Below are 16201 nucleotides of genomic sequence, written 5' to 3' on the forward strand. Positions count from 1 at the left end.
CCAGCGTCTGAGAACGAGACTTTAAATATACTCAGAATCAGACGTCCTCCTGAGCTGTAACGTCTGTCTGGATCAGTGATGTGTTTGATAACCGTGTCCTTGTAGACGCTGAGAATCTTCTCCCTTTTTCCACCCACATCTCTGCTCCAGGTCACGTTACCGTTAGTCTCTCCACATTTAAGGATGCAGATGTTTTTCTCTGGACAAGATCGTTCTACTCTCAGAGTTTAGGAGAAGATACAGTTTCAGTAAACAGTGAGATTTTAAAAGTCTATAATAATATAATAATAATAATGCCATTTTAAAAGAGTTTTAAAGGAATCACTTCTCAATGACCAAGCACTTACCACTCCTAGTCGTGTCATGAGTGATTATCTGAGTCTTTGATATCACACTGACCTCCACTGAGTTCTCATTACAGTAATATTGACCAGCGTCTGAGAACGAGACTTTATATATACTCAGAATCAGATTTCCTCCTGATCTGTAACGTCTGTTTGGATCAGTGATGTGTTTGATAACCGTGTCCTTGTAGACGCTGAGAATCTTCTCCCTTTTTCCACCCACATCTCTGCTCCAGGTCACGTTACCGTTAGTCTCTCCACATTTAAGGATGCAGATGTTTTTCTCTTGACAAGATCGTTTTTCTGTCAGTCAGAGTGCAGGAGAAAATACAGTGTCAGTAAACAGTGTGATTTTAAAGACTGCAATCTGATTGGCTCTCTGCACTTCTGTGTGTTGGCTTTCAGCAGATGTACAGATTTTTAAACAGTGCACTGCGGTGACTGCTTAGGAGCAAAGTAAAATCACTGGATCATTCTTTTTTAATGGTATAAAATCTTTTAAAGTTAATAAACTGTTGTATTTGGAGCACTTATTGCTGTGTAAATGGTGAATCTCGTATGCTGGCCAGCGGGTTACTGGAAAGGTCGGTAAGCCGTGTCAACCACATTGCCTTACTCTGTAAAAGTAGGCTATGGTTATCATTTATTACTTCTAGATCAGTGGTTCTCAATGTGGGATCCGGATCCGTGAAGCAGAGCCAGGAGTCAGCCTTTTATTGTTTTTATTCCATTTGTTACAGTGCTGGAAATCATGGCCCGCCATAATGTTTTATATATTTATTATATAGAGAGTTATTATCCTGTTTGACTGGTGTCTTAAATAAAGAAATATATAAATATATATATATATATATATATATATATATATATATATATATATATATAAATAATAATAAAAAAAAATAAGTTGTCATTTTAAATCATACATATAAATAAATAAATAATGTCCAAATGGACCTAATGATCGTTTTAATAAAAATGCAGTCTATGAGTAAACATTCTGTGGCTCCAATAAATAGGCAAAATGTTATTATATTTAAATAACATGGCTCATAATTGAATAGTTTGTAATATAAAGTTGTACTGAGGGGTCTGTGGAAATCGATTTACAGTTAAAAGGGTCCCTGGCTGCAAAAAGCTTGAATATTAGTGTGTGTGTGTGTATATATATATATATAAAGCTTGTAATTTATATATTGAGTAGTTGGTACTATAGGCCGTGGCTTGTGATACAAAATCGTACCTTCCCTATGTGCTGCTAATCTGTTAAAATGTCAGGTTTTTGTGAAGTAAAAAAAATAATAAACTAAAATAAATCATTACAGATCTTTTCCCACCTTTAAAGGGTTTCTGTCTATGACTCCAGCTCTACAGTCGTTTGTTTTATTTTAAAGGTAAATACACATGCTAATACAAGGATTCCATCACAAATGAATTTGATAGGTTTTCCGTTTATCTTTTTCATCACGTCGATGCCAGAATCGGTGTTGGACTCCGTTCCCCAGAGCACACTGAGGTCTACAAATATGGCCGCCGCGGACTGCAACACATTCCCTGCATCCCAATTGGCATCCTATCCATGCTAAATCATATCCGAGATTAGATTTAGCGTGTCCCAAATCGTAGTATGCTGAAATGAGTCTCCCAAAGGTTACCGTATGGACACTTTTTCAGCGAATATCGCCCACAGCTCCTTGCGCGAGGGGGGGAGGAGGAGATTTGTGACGGTTTGCTTGGCCATATTCAAGGATGCACTGTAAATGAAACGTAGTGGGGAAGACATCAAGGGAATGATAAATGAAATGTTATGAGTAATAATGGAAGAATAAAAGCTGAAATGCAATGAGGAGTGACAGTGTTCTCTTCCGGGCATCGATGCTGTCTTCCGTTACACGGCCTGTTAGTATGTCCCAATATTTGCATACTCTTTTAATACACACAACAGTATGTATTTTTCCCATCACAAAAAGAGCACATCCTTTTAGTACATAGTATAAGTATGCCAATTGGGACACAGGGACAGCCTCCTCACACTGACATGTTCACTCTCACCTGCTTACAGCACATCCGGCTCCACACACACACACACACACACCCTATAATTAGTATAAACACTACTGTTATTCATTGAGGGCGAAGTATCTACTCAGTTTTGTATTTTGCATCTTGTGTAATGAGCCTTTGAGTCTGCGTTTGCTATTCTGGATTTTTTGAACTGGTTTGTCCCTCTGGTTTTTTGAACTGGTTTGTCCTTCTGGTTTTTGATTCTGGCTTTTATCTTGGATCTCCTGTTTGTAAATCACCTGACCTGCTGCCAGCTCTTGACTTCGTTTTTTCTGAATGTTTTTGGGATCTGTTTGCTTGTTTCTATTCCCAGTAAAAGTATCACTGCTGCCTGACCCTTTCACCGAGAGGAGAATGTGTTCTGCTAAAGCTTTAGAAAACTCATTAATACAACTGAGAAGAAAATAACTGTCATCTCGAAACTTTTTTAAAGGTATAAATGACCATAAATAAATTAAATAACAATGTAAAATAACCTTTTTAGAAAAAAAAAACAAAGATATTAATTATAAATTATAAATATCTGGATTAATTTTTAAATCCAGGCAATGCACTACATTAATATTTATATAAATGATTGACATTTTTTAAAAACACCTTCAGTAATTTTGTATTAAAATAAGTCTGTTTTTCACTCACCGCTGTTGACCATGTGTACGCTTACACACAGCAGGAGACAGAAGAACCCAATACACTTCATCATGACTACCATATGAACAGAGGTGCTCTCTGAACTACAGATTTATAGGAAGTGTGTAGAAGTCAGCTGCGGCTCAGGAAGTGATGTAATTGGTTGTGTATGTATGTGTGTGTGTATATATAAATAATAGGGAAATAAGTATTGGATGCGTCAACATTCCACTTTATTACACATAACTTTATTTATGGATTTTAATGTTGTGAATTCTTTATATTTGCGGATTTCTTGAGTTAATACTGATGTCTGGTGAAAATTTCAAGTGAATAACCTCATTGGAAATATATTTACTGAAAAAAATGTTGACGCATCCAATATTTATTTCCCCCACTGTGTATGTGTGTATATATATATATATATATATATATATATATATATATATATATATATATATATATATACACACACCTACACACCTACACACACAATTACATCACTTCCTGAGCTGCAGCTTACTTCTACGCACTTCATATATAATTTTATTTTTTTTGACTGTATCCCAGCAAACATGAGACATCTGCCAGATGTGTAGATCATGCCTATATTACGTCGCTTGGTCCAGGACCATATCTGTATGTCTGCAAGATGTGTAAATCAGGTTCAGTCTCTGGACATCTGATTATGACACCTCTCAGATGTAGATGTGCACGTCTTGCTAAGAGTTTTTTGGACATCTGTGGACGTGGAAGACAGGTGCAGGAGATCGACATATGAATTGTAAATTCAATTCAACAATTGTCAATGTCGGTTGCATGATTGTCTGTCATTGTCTGCATAATGTTGCTGTTATTGTGTATTGTTCAGATATTTGAACAAATTGTTTGATGCTTTGAATTGAATTGAATTGAATTGAAACCACACAACGCCGTTTGAATTAATCATTAGCAAATGTAATCATAATCATAACTATAAATGTTTACTGCAGTTCTGCGTGTTGGTCCAGGTGGTGTTGCCGTACCTAGTTGTCCAAGATGCATGCGCTACTCAGATCGGGCAGCGACTCACATCCATGGGCCTTGCTGGGCCTCACATACGATACATCAGATGTGCTGCTCCTGCAAGGACCATGTTGCAGCAAGGCAAAAGTGAAAACTCATCATACTAGTTGAACACACCTAAGGTAAGGTCAACTAAGTTAATGTTAAAATTATGTTTATGTTGCTTAGTGTTAGCTTTTTTTTTTTCTTTTTTTTTTGCAAACCAACTTCAACCTACTGTGGCTAGTTTTATTAAATTATTTTTTAAAATTTTGGTCACAAAGCTGGTAAATGTAGGCGACTTTATGCAAATGTGGAGTGACTTGGTGCAGAGACTACCAATGGGAGTGAAGACAGTAGAGTGCACATGATAAGTAGAAGCTACCAGAAGGAGCGAGGACCTGAGGCTGAGACGCCCGGCTCTGGGAACAAGCAGCACCAAGCCAGACACTTCACCCAGGAAGCACGGAGGCCATGGCCGAGGAGGCCATAAGCTAAGCTAAGCTAATTGCGCTTTTCCCACAGACAGGTGGCCTCAGTGGCAAAGAGCACACACTGCTTCTCCTCGATCTCATAGGATGTGGTGCATATATACACTGGTGAATTTTATATAAGATCCTCTTCCTCCAGAAGGTTTCATTTTAGCAGCAAGAAAACTGATTAGTTGTCAAAAGTGGAATGTTAGTCGCACCACCCACTGATAAATGTTACTATGACAACCGGTAGCAGGAACGCCTACTGGCGACTTCATAGTACAGCGACTATGAACGTAGCATCAGATAGATAACAAAGTTTGAGCAGCGTGTCTCAGCTAGGTTAGAGTTCAGAAGCTGGGAAGGTGGGATTTACAAGGGATTCAAGCCTCGATATTTTTTGATAGAAATATGTGGACTTGGTGTATGACTGCAGGTTGCCTTTTGCCTCATAAATGAAATAGTGTATAGTGAGTGTTGACATTATGAAATTGACTATTGTAACAAAAAAATATATATTTTAATACTCATATGAAATATACAGTAGGAAAAGAATAATGTGCACCACAGTTCAGATATTCCAAACTGTTGTTTAATTGATTTAGCCATAATTATTCAACAGTCAACTCAACAATTCCGGTAGTAGTAGTAGTAACCCTAACCCAGACATCACAATCATCATATTCATGTGTTCATAGATATAGAACAAAGTAAAAGTAAAAAGTACAGATGTTTATTATAAAACAACAACAATCACAAATCAACGCCGATCATCTCTGGACAACAGCAACTCACTCAATCAGTAGTCCCACCCCACCCCCAACTCCTACAGCACACTTCTATTCAGCAACTGCCTTTACCTTCACACACCTTGAAGGAAGATCCACATGTTGACATGTTGTGTACGTGTGTGTGTGTGTGTGTGTTAACGCCTGTTCTGGATTCCTGGATGTGTAGCCAGATAGTAAAATCCATCTTTTGGGATCTGCTGTGGAGCTGCTAAGGGCAGAGAAATACAGAGAAACATCTGATTACTAACTGATATACTGAAGTTATTTTATCATTCTTAGAGAAGGCAATCCTGTAATTCTGCTACTTTACTTCAAATGCTGCATAAATGAGCAGTAGGCTCTGTTCTGGTAACAAAACAAATCTAAAGTATTATTTCACATACGTGCATATTGCACATTTTGGACTCTTATAGACTGTTTTTAATTTGAGCTGTTTGCCTAAAGTGTGCAGCCTGTCAATTCTGAAAAAAACAACAACATTAGTTTATGAAGCTCACGTTCTCATTCTGAGTCATTTATATTTCTAAGCCACATAAATAAATAAACTTTACATTAATAGTAAACTCACCTGGTTGAGGAGCTGAGGGAGTCTCATAAATTGACTCATAAACATGTACCTCATCCAAAGATTCTGCTGAGACACAGAGTGTAGGGGTCACCACTAGGGGTCACTATTCTTATCCACAACTAATCCCCATTCTTTTCATTTCAGTGCCAAGTTTACAGTCAGTAATGTAGTAATGATGTGATTTGCTTTTATAGTATAATAATAATAATAATAATAATAATAATAATAATAATAATAATAATAATGTTGTGGTCTGATGAAAAGTTAATGTTAACACCCCAGAGATGATTATTTTCCAGATCCCTGAGTGTTTTTTTTCCTCTTATACCACAGCAATTTGCCAACGATTTTTTTTTTGTCTTTTATTTATTCATTTTCATATGGTTCATTTACATATGATTCATTTACATGTGATTCATTTACTAATTTGCTTATCTTTAAATCCGGTTTTAGACTGTGATATTACAAAGGTCTTTCCAGATTATTACTTGCTACACTGTATGAGATAACCCCAGTAAAATTGCCTGAATTCTATAATATAATTTGTTCACCCTGTTAGGTTTAAATCCTCTAAAAACAGATTCGCAATTAAATAACATTACATCCTTCAAAGCATTGGCATGTTCCGCTTACTCTCACAATCCTCCAAACACCCACACACCCAAAGTCTCCATAAACAAATGAGACAGCAGTGTATCCTACAGAAACCGAACGTTGTCCACAATGTGAAAACAACTCGGAGAGTAAGCTGGACTAACCAAGAAAATTACCAAGACTGATAAACAGTCTGCACACAATAATAAATATAATGTCCTTACCTTTTAAAGACTTGTAACAAATAATATAACAGTGTAGCACATAAAGCCGAGGAGATAACACTAATAAAATTAAATAAACAGAAACTCTAACCCGGTCAGAGCATCAAAACAGAGAAGCACATTAATACAGAAGTAAGTCCACAAAATCTAGGTGAAGTAATGCAATGACAATATCTTCAATAAGAATCCGAATTCTGTAGAGCTGGAAGGCCGAGTGCAAAAAATAAAAATAAAAGAAGAGCAAAAAAGACGCCGCTGTGTAGGTGATGCAGTTCACCCCGATATCAAGAGTTTTACATAGTCTCCTGCTTCCTCCGCTGAAATAAAGTCCTTCTGAACACCGTAATGCGAAGCCGAGCTGGGTGAAGTATTCCATAGCGAGCGCCCTCAATACCACGAAGTTGACGCTGAACCTCATTAAACGCGGCCCGGACCCGGGCTGTCTTGGCTGTGTAGTCAGGGAAAACGGAGATGGTCAAATCCCTCACTTTAATCCGCTGGAGCTCTCTCGCACGGCGTAAAATGTCAACACAGTCACTGTGATAGTGGAATCTGCACACAATAGCTCATGGTCGTTCACCAGGCTTGGGCTTCGGCTGAAGTGTCCGGTGGGACCGGTCCAAAACCGGCTCCTTCTCCAGACTAAACGCCTCTTTTAACAAGGCCGCTACAGCAGCGGTTGTACAGGTGTCAGCGCCCTCTGGAACTCCCATTATCCTAACGTTATTGCACCGTGACCTCGACTCCAAATCCTCACATTTATTCTCTAATTGAGTCACGGTCGCAGTGAGAGACTCGATAGTAGTCTTCATATGAACTATGTCATCGGTGCAACCGGAGAGCGTGTGCTCTATTTCCACAACAGTACCATTCAGTGTTGATATGGTAGCCTCGGTAGAAACTTTATCACTAGCCAGCTGTGTTTTCACGGCCTGCAGGTCAAGCTGGATAGTAGACAGCGCACCCCCGAGAGTCTCCTGGAGCTTCTGGAGCTCCTTTTTAAAAATATCGGCAATGTCCTTCCTCAGTAAAGCCAGCAGCTCAAGCCTGAGTGCGGCGAAGTCAGGGTCACCGCTCGGCGACGCGGATTCAGGGGGAGAAGGAGACTCGCTCACGGCGTGCACACTTGGCCTCAGTCGTGTCTGAATACTACCACGGGTTTTCGTGTTCTTTCCAGACATTTTAACGTACCACAAAGTTAAAATTACAAACAAGGAAACAGAGCAGAATAAGTCAAAATATATTGTATGACCGAAAAGCGCTAATTAATTACAGTTTTAATCGAAATCAGCAGGAGCCTCCAACTTCGCGTCCTACTCCATCGAATTCCAAATTCCCATTCAACCACAACTTTTCAACCTGCGTCACAGGGCAGCATAACACACTCAGAAGAAATCTACCGTCTTCCACATACAGAAGTCTAACAGACAGATGATTGTCTAAATCAGGGGTGTCTAATCTTATTGGGAAAGGGCCGGTGTGGGTGCAGGTTTTCATTCCAACCAAGCAGGAGCCACACCTGAGTCTACTGAAAGCCAAGATCAACTGATTAAACAGGTGAAGGTAAATTGTAAGTCACTTTGGATAAAAGCATCTGCTAAATGAATAAATGTAATATAAATGCAGATGTGAATCAGGTGTGGCTCCTGCTTGGTTGGAATGAAAACCTGCACCACACTGGCCAATTGCAGATAAGATTGGACACCCCTGGTCTAGGGTTACTGACTTACAGGGGAGAGACAGTATGCCCCTCCTATTTTGCTCTCTTGGCCATAGATATCTGTGGCATCATTGGGACTCAATATCCAGATGATAGGGTGAAGGCTTTTCTGCTGTGCCACTCACGAACCTAACTAATAAAGCTTTTAAAATGCTCCTTCTAATAGGAACCCTTCAAAAACGAGGTTTCATCTCCAGATAAAACTTTGTGACATTGTGTGTGAAGATAATGTTTTAAGTGATTACCTTTTTCAGCTGAATCGTGCTGTACTTTGGCGGTGCTACCTGAATGTAGAGGTAATAATAAGAGTTAAACGGTAGTGGATTCTGTCAGGCTTTAATGCAGAGGAACAACACTACATATGAAAAAATTTAACATGTTTTACATTAAGTGTCACATATTCCTCGTAATGAAGGTTAGGATGGATGCAAATGCAAATAAGAGTTTATTAGAGAGAGGCAGGCAGCTAGATCCAAATCATGAGACAATAGCGTGGTCGAAATAACAGGTAATGGGTCAGGCGATCTACAAACAGGCATAAACTGGGCAAGGCTAGAATCAAGAACAATAAACGAGAAACAAGGTCAATGAACATGACGCGAAATGAGAAACAAGGAACAACCGCTTGGTACTTCACAAAGTCATGGTGTTAAAAAAGTCTCTTATATAGCTTGAAGTGAGTGAGTGTGAGATTGGCAACAGGTGTGTGTGATTAGAATTCCGGAGAAGGTGAATGTGGGGGGGAGTGTAGTCCATGGCGGGCATGTGAAGGTGAACATGTGTGTGTGTGTGTGTGTGTGTGTGTGTGTGTGTGTGTGTGTGTGTGTGTGTGGGAAGTGTAGTCCATGGTGGCCATGTTTGTAGGCCGCAGTGCAGGATGGGAAATGTAATCACTGGTTTGCTGTTATATGACAGAACCCCCCCACCTCCCCAACCTCAGGGCGCTTCTCCCGAAGCGGAAAAATACACTCCCTCCCCCGGCGGTCCTGGCCCTCTGGGCAAAATGTCTTCACATCCACTCAGGTTACAATGCAGGCATTGTCTGACAAGTAGCAGGTTCCTCCAGGAGCTGAGGAGCAGACATGAGGCTGGGGCTGGTTCACCGGGGTCATCAGTCTCGAGCATGAGCATAACTTGGTTGGTTGTGACGTCCGCTTCAGGTGTGAGCAGAACTTGGTTGGCCGTGTCAGCAGACTCGGGCGTGAGCAGAACTTGGTTGGCCATGTCAGCAGACTCGGGTGTGAGCAGAACTTGGTTGGCCGTGATATTGGTTTCAGGCGTAAGCAGAACCTGGTTGTTCGTGACGTCGGTTTCAGACATGAGCAGAACCTGGTTGGTCGTGACGTCGGGACAGGAACTTGGCATGAGCAGAGCTTGGGTTGGCTGTCTCTTCGACCTGGGACAGGAACTTGGCGTGAGCAGAGCTTGGGTTGGCCGTCTCTTTGACCTGGGACAGGAACTTGGCATGAGCAGAGATTGGGTTGGCCGTCTCTTCGACTTGGGACAGGAACTTGGCGTGAGAGGTCGTCCCTTCAAACTCAGACAGGCACTTGGCTTGAGAGGTCGACTCTTTGACCTCGGACAGAAACCTGGCTTGAGTACTCACCTCTTCGACCTCGTAAATGAACATGGATTGGGAGGTCGTCTCTTCGACCTCGGACAGGAACTTGACTTCATGCTGGAGCTCTGGGGAGGAGGTCGCCACACTGACCTCCGACTGGGGCTCTGGAGATGAGGTCGCCACGTTGAACTCCGGCTGGAGCTCGGCAGGTGAGACCACCTCATGGGTCTCAGGTTGGAGCTCTGGAGATGAGGTCACCACGTTGAACTCTGGCTGGAGCTCTGAAGAGGAGACCACATAGTGGGTCTTAGGCAGGAGCTTTGGGAAGGAGGTCACCCAGTTTGCCTGCTCACAATAGGTGGTGAACGGCAAGTCAGGTTTATCTCTGAGGCAGGCCTCCCCCAAAAGATCCTCCAGGACGACCCAGGATTCTGAACTGCAAGAAAATATTCAGGGTAACCTGATAACCCATCATGCAGCTCTGGGAGATCTACGACAGTCCACTGAAGAAACTGGATCGAATCCACAGTTGGGACGGTTTGCCTGGTTTCCCTAGCGTGATGTCTCCTCCTCTTTCCTGCTGCTTCCATGTTATAGGCGAAGTATTCTGTCACATATTCCTCGTAATGAAGGTTAGGACGGATGCAAATGCAGGTAAGAGTTTATTAGAGAGAGGCAGGTAGATAAATCCAAATCATGAGACAATAGCGTGGACGAAATAAGAGCCAATGGGTCAGGCGATCTACAAACAGGCATAAACTGGGCAAGGCTAGAATCAAGAACAGTAAACGAGAAACGAGGTCAATGAACATGACGCAAAATGAGAAACAAGGAACAACCACTTGGTATGGTGATAACATTCAATACTTCGCAAGGTCATGGTGTTCAAAAAGTCTCTTTTATAGCATGAAGTGAGTGAGTGTGAGATTGGCAACAGGTGTGTGTGATTCAAATTCCGGAGAAGGTGAACGTGGGGAGGGGGAGTGTAGTCCATGGCAGCCACGTTTGTAGGCCACAGTGCAGGATAGGAAATGTAGTCACTGGTTTGCTGTGATATGACATTAAGATTCATTTAACTGACAGTGTTTACTGCATGAATAAATGATAAACTTCAGCATTTATAAAGTATAAAGTTAATAAGACAAAAGATGTCCTGAGGATGTCTGAAAACTTAAAATTACAGCTTTACCTCTGACTGTTGCAAAGCACTGACACTGGAGACTCCTTCCATTCATGTTACATAAACATCTCCTTGTCACCATATCAACAATTACATACATTTTTTAATTTGTTTGTGTGAAGCTGTTCCTATAGAAACGATAACGAATTAGAACAAGTGCATTAATATAAACCTACTCTACTGTCAGAGCTGTTGTTCTAGAAAATTGCACAATCACTAATGTAAAATAAACAGTGAGCAGTATATCTAACAAAATAAATGATCCAAGAGATAAGGACAGGCCAAGCAGGTTAGTGGGTTAGCATTCTAGCTCAGTAGTGAAGATGATAAAACTTTACTGTATATAATTTAAATGAAATATTACCTTTCCTTTTGGAGAAACACCTCCACAGAACCAGAAGTGACACTAAAACAAGCGCACAACCCCCAACTACTACAGCTGTTACCGTCAACCAATCTGAAAACCAAATCACATGATCACCTCAGATGTGTTTACCAAAAGATAAACAACTATTTAAAAATAAAAATAAAATTCAAACCATGCAATACATCTCTGTAGTTACCTGTTCATATACGCTCAGATAGTGGTGCTTGAAAGTTTTGAAATTAGAGTCAGGTGTTTTCAATCAATGAAATGATTGGTATAATCAGGTGTGAGTGAGCATCCTGTTTTATTTAAAGAACAGCGATTGATCAGAGTCTGATCTTCACAACACGTGTTTGTGGAAGTGCATCATGGCATGAACAAAGGAGATTTCTGAGGACCTCAGAAAAAGAGATGTTGATGCTCATCAGGCTGGAAAAGTTTACAAAACAATCTATTAAGAGTCTGGACTCCACCAACCCACAGTCATATTGGGTATAAATGGAGGAAATTCAACACCATTGTTCACCTCCCCAGGAGTGGAGACCAACAAAGATCACTCCAAGAACAAGACGTGTAATAGTTCACGAGGTCACAAAGGAACCCAGGGTAACTTCTAAGCAACTAAAGTCCTCTCTCACATTGGCTAATGTTAATGTTCATGAGTCCACCATCAGGAGAACACTGAACAACAACGGTGTGCATGGCAGGACTGCACGGTGGACGTCACCGCTCTCCAAAAAGAACATTTCTCTCCTTCTGCAGTTTGATAAAGATCATGTGGATGAGCCAGAAGTGTAATGGAAAAATGTTTTGTGGATGGATGAGACCAAAATAGAATTTTTTGGTTTAAATGAGAAGCGTTATATTTGGAGAAAGGAAAACACTGCACTCCAGCATAAGAACCTTATCCCATCTGTGAAACATGGTGGTGGTAGTATCATGGTTTGGGCCTGTTTTGCTGCATCTGGACCAGGATGACTTGCCATCACTGATGGAACAATGAGTTCTGAATGATACCAGTGAATTATAAAGGAAAATGTCAGGACATCTGTCTGTGAACTGAATCTGAAGAGAAAGTGGGTCATGCAGCAAGACAACGACCCTAAACACACGAGACGTTCTACCAAAGAACGCTTAAAGAAGAATAAAGTTAATGTTTTGGAATGGCCAAGTCAAAGTCCTGACCTTAATCCAATAGAAATGTTGTGGAAGAACCTGAAGCAAGCAGTTCATGTGAGGAAACCCACCAACATCCCAGAGTTGAAGCTGTTCTGTACTGAGGAATGGGATAAAATTCCTCCAAGACGATGTGCAGGACTGATCAACAGTTACCCCAAACGTTTATCTGCAGTTATTACTGCACAAGGGGAACACACCACATACTGAAAGCAAAGGAGCACATACTTTTACCCCTCACAGATATGTAATACTGGATCATTTTCCTCAGTAAATAAATGACCAAGTATAATATTTTTGTCTCATTTGTTTAACTGGGTTCTCTTTACCCTACCTTTAGGAATCTGCTGATGTTTTAGGTTATACTGTATTAATGCGGAAATGTATAAAATTCGAAACACAAACTTTCAAGCACCACTGTAAATAACAATATGTTAACAATAAAATATATAATTGATTAATTATTCATTTTCAGAATTGTTAATTATTTGTAATTATGTTAATAATAATAGAAGAATACTAAATAATATGATCATAGTACTAATTTATTCTCATAACAGGAATCAGTAGAAGAAATTAAAAATAATAAAAAATAAATTATATATAAAATAAAACTCTAAAATAATAATAATTGTGTGGTGGAGTTTTAATGAAATCAATGGTCAGACCACTTACCCCCCATTTTGATGTTTTTCTGAGTCTTTGATATCACACGGAGCTCCGCTGAGTTCTCATTACAGTAATATTGACCAGCGTCTGAGAACGAGACTTTAAATATACTCAGAATCAGATTTCCTCCTGAGCTGTAACGTCTGTCTGGATCAGTGATGTGTTTGATAACCGTGTCCTTGTAGACGCTGAGAATCTTCTCCCTTTTTCCACCCACATATCTGCTCCAGGTCACATTACCGTTAGTCTCTCCACATTTAAGGATGCAGATGTTTTTCTCTGGACAAAATGTTTCTGTCAGTCAGAGTGCAGGAGAAAATACAGTGTCAGTAAACAGTCGAAGTCAAGCTGCCTCAGTAAAACTTCCTCGTTCTGTAAACTTAGTTTGCTCTTAGCTATGTTTATTCACTAAACTAACCAGTGTAGATGGTGATAGACGTCTGGTTTGAGGGACTGTCATATCTTCCTTTATGTGCTGCCTTCATGTGAATAATTCCAACCAAAAAAGTAGAACTGGTTATGACTCAAAGGCCTGCTGAAATAAACCACCACCACCAACGTGCTTCTTTCCTACAGATGTTTAAACATCTGTCTAGTCAGACGTGGGTAGTAACGCACTACACTTCATTACATTTACTTGGGTACATTCTTTTAATTTAATTTTAAGAGTGGGTTTAACTGGCCATACTTATACTCTTACCTAAGTTCATTTTAATCACAGAAATGTACTTTTACTTCTCTACATTCGGTGGCGTTCCTTCGTCACTGTGCAATGTTAACCAATTAGTTTAGATGACGAACGAGTTCACGAGTCTCGCAATACGCTACAGTGATCTGAATGTGGACGCAACAACTGCTCAATAACCATGATGGAAACAGGACACACGCACTCTCTCTATCTCTGTCCCTCTCTCTCCCCCTCCCTCTCTATCTCTCTCTATCTCTGTCTCTCTCTCTCTATCTCTCTGTCTCTCTCTCTCGCTCTCTGTCTCTCTCTCTCTCTCTATATATATATATATATCTTTGTCTCTCTCCCTCTCCCTCACCCTCTCCCTCTCTCTCTCTCTCTCTCCCTCTCTCTCTCCCTATATCTCTTTGTCTCTCTCCCTCTCCCTCTCTCTCTCCCTCTCTCTCTCTCCCTCTATCTCGCCCTCTCTCTCTATCTCCCTCTATCTATCTCTCTCTCTCCCTCTCTCTCCCCCATCTCTCTGTCTCTCTCCCTCTCCCCTCTCTCTCCCCCTCCCTCTCTATCTCTCTCTATCTCTGTCTCTCTCTCTCTATCTCTCTGTCTCTCTCCCTCCCCCCCTCTCTCTCTCTCTCTCTCCCCCTCCCTCTCTATCTCTCTCTATCTCTGTCTCTCTCTCTCTATCTCTCTGTCTCTCTCCCTCCCCCCCCCCTCTCTCTCTCTCTCTCTCTCTCTCTATCTCCCTCTATCTTCTCTCTCTCTGCCCTTCTATCTCTCACTCTACACACACTTTCTGTTCTGTTCCATAGTCTGTTCTTCTGGTCTTGTTCTCTTGTTTTAATGCAGATGCTCACAAGTTTGTGTTATTACCATTTTGTGAAAATAAAGAAAGTCACCTGTTGGGAAAATGTTTGATTTTTGTGTTGAAAATGACAGGTTGTGTTATTGTACCCATCACAGGACTGGGATACGCTGCTTCATCTTGAACCCAGGTTTTATATCATATAAACAGAACAGAAAACCTTTCCAGGAGAGACGTGACTTACAGTTCTCCATGTAGCCTGAGATTCAGGATTTTCCTTCATTTTAATCTTACTCTTACTCAAGTCATTATTAACATTATTACTTTACTCTTACTTGAGTAGACGTAATTATTTTTATAAGTAGTTTTACTACTTATAGTAAAACGAGTAACTTTGAGTAAAAGTTTTGGCTACTCTACCCATCTCATTTGTGTATACAGTATCAATACGTCAATACGTTTACCGTCACAAACCACATCCTAAATGAAGAGGAAGAAGAAACCTCTCTGTGGTTTGATTTCCGTCATTACATTTTAATTTAATCCATATATAAGATGTTATTTCTAATCTGTATATACTGTATTTTTTTCAACAGTGGTAGAAAGATCAGGAATAAAAAGCTCCTTTTGCATAATGTGCCTAATATTGACTGTATATAGTTGGAATGTGTTGATAGGAGAAATCAAAAGTTTGAGATCTCCTGCTGTAGAGCATTTATGGATCATTGTAATATTGTACACAACACCTTAACAGGTGTGGTACTGTGCAATGCTGCTATACTGGAAGGGTTTAGGGTTTATATATATATATATATATATATATATATATAGAGGATGTGGAAGCACTCACCGCTGTCGGCCGTGTGTACGCTCACATACAGCAGGAAACAGATGAACCCGATATTCTCCATCACGACTGAGTGTAAGAGTTAAAGATGAAACAAAGCAAACTTTACACCCTGTGAACAGAGTGAAGCTCCAAGGTGCAGTGAGTGTGATGAGAAGTATGAAGAAGTGAGATGAGGCTGAGGAAGTGATGTAATGTTATGTATCCATGATTGTGGGTGTGTGTGTGTGTGTGTGTGTGACTTTGTTTACTTGTGGGCATGACTTCAAAATTACAACAAAAGGAGCACAACTAATCATCTCAGAAATGTGCATTTCTATAATATTTGTGATTATGGTAAAGGTCTGGGGGATTTTAAGTGAACTTAAAAACATTTAAGATAAGTGTAATGATAGGCGTGTGAGAATGTGTGATAGAAAAAGAGAAGTGATAGATAAGAGAAGGAATAGAAATGGCATCATA

This window comes from Ictalurus furcatus, chromosome 14, assembly GCF_023375685.1.
Source record: "Ictalurus furcatus strain D&B chromosome 14, Billie_1.0, whole genome shotgun sequence".
NCBI lineage: Eukaryota > Metazoa > Chordata > Actinopteri > Siluriformes > Ictaluridae > Ictalurus > Ictalurus furcatus.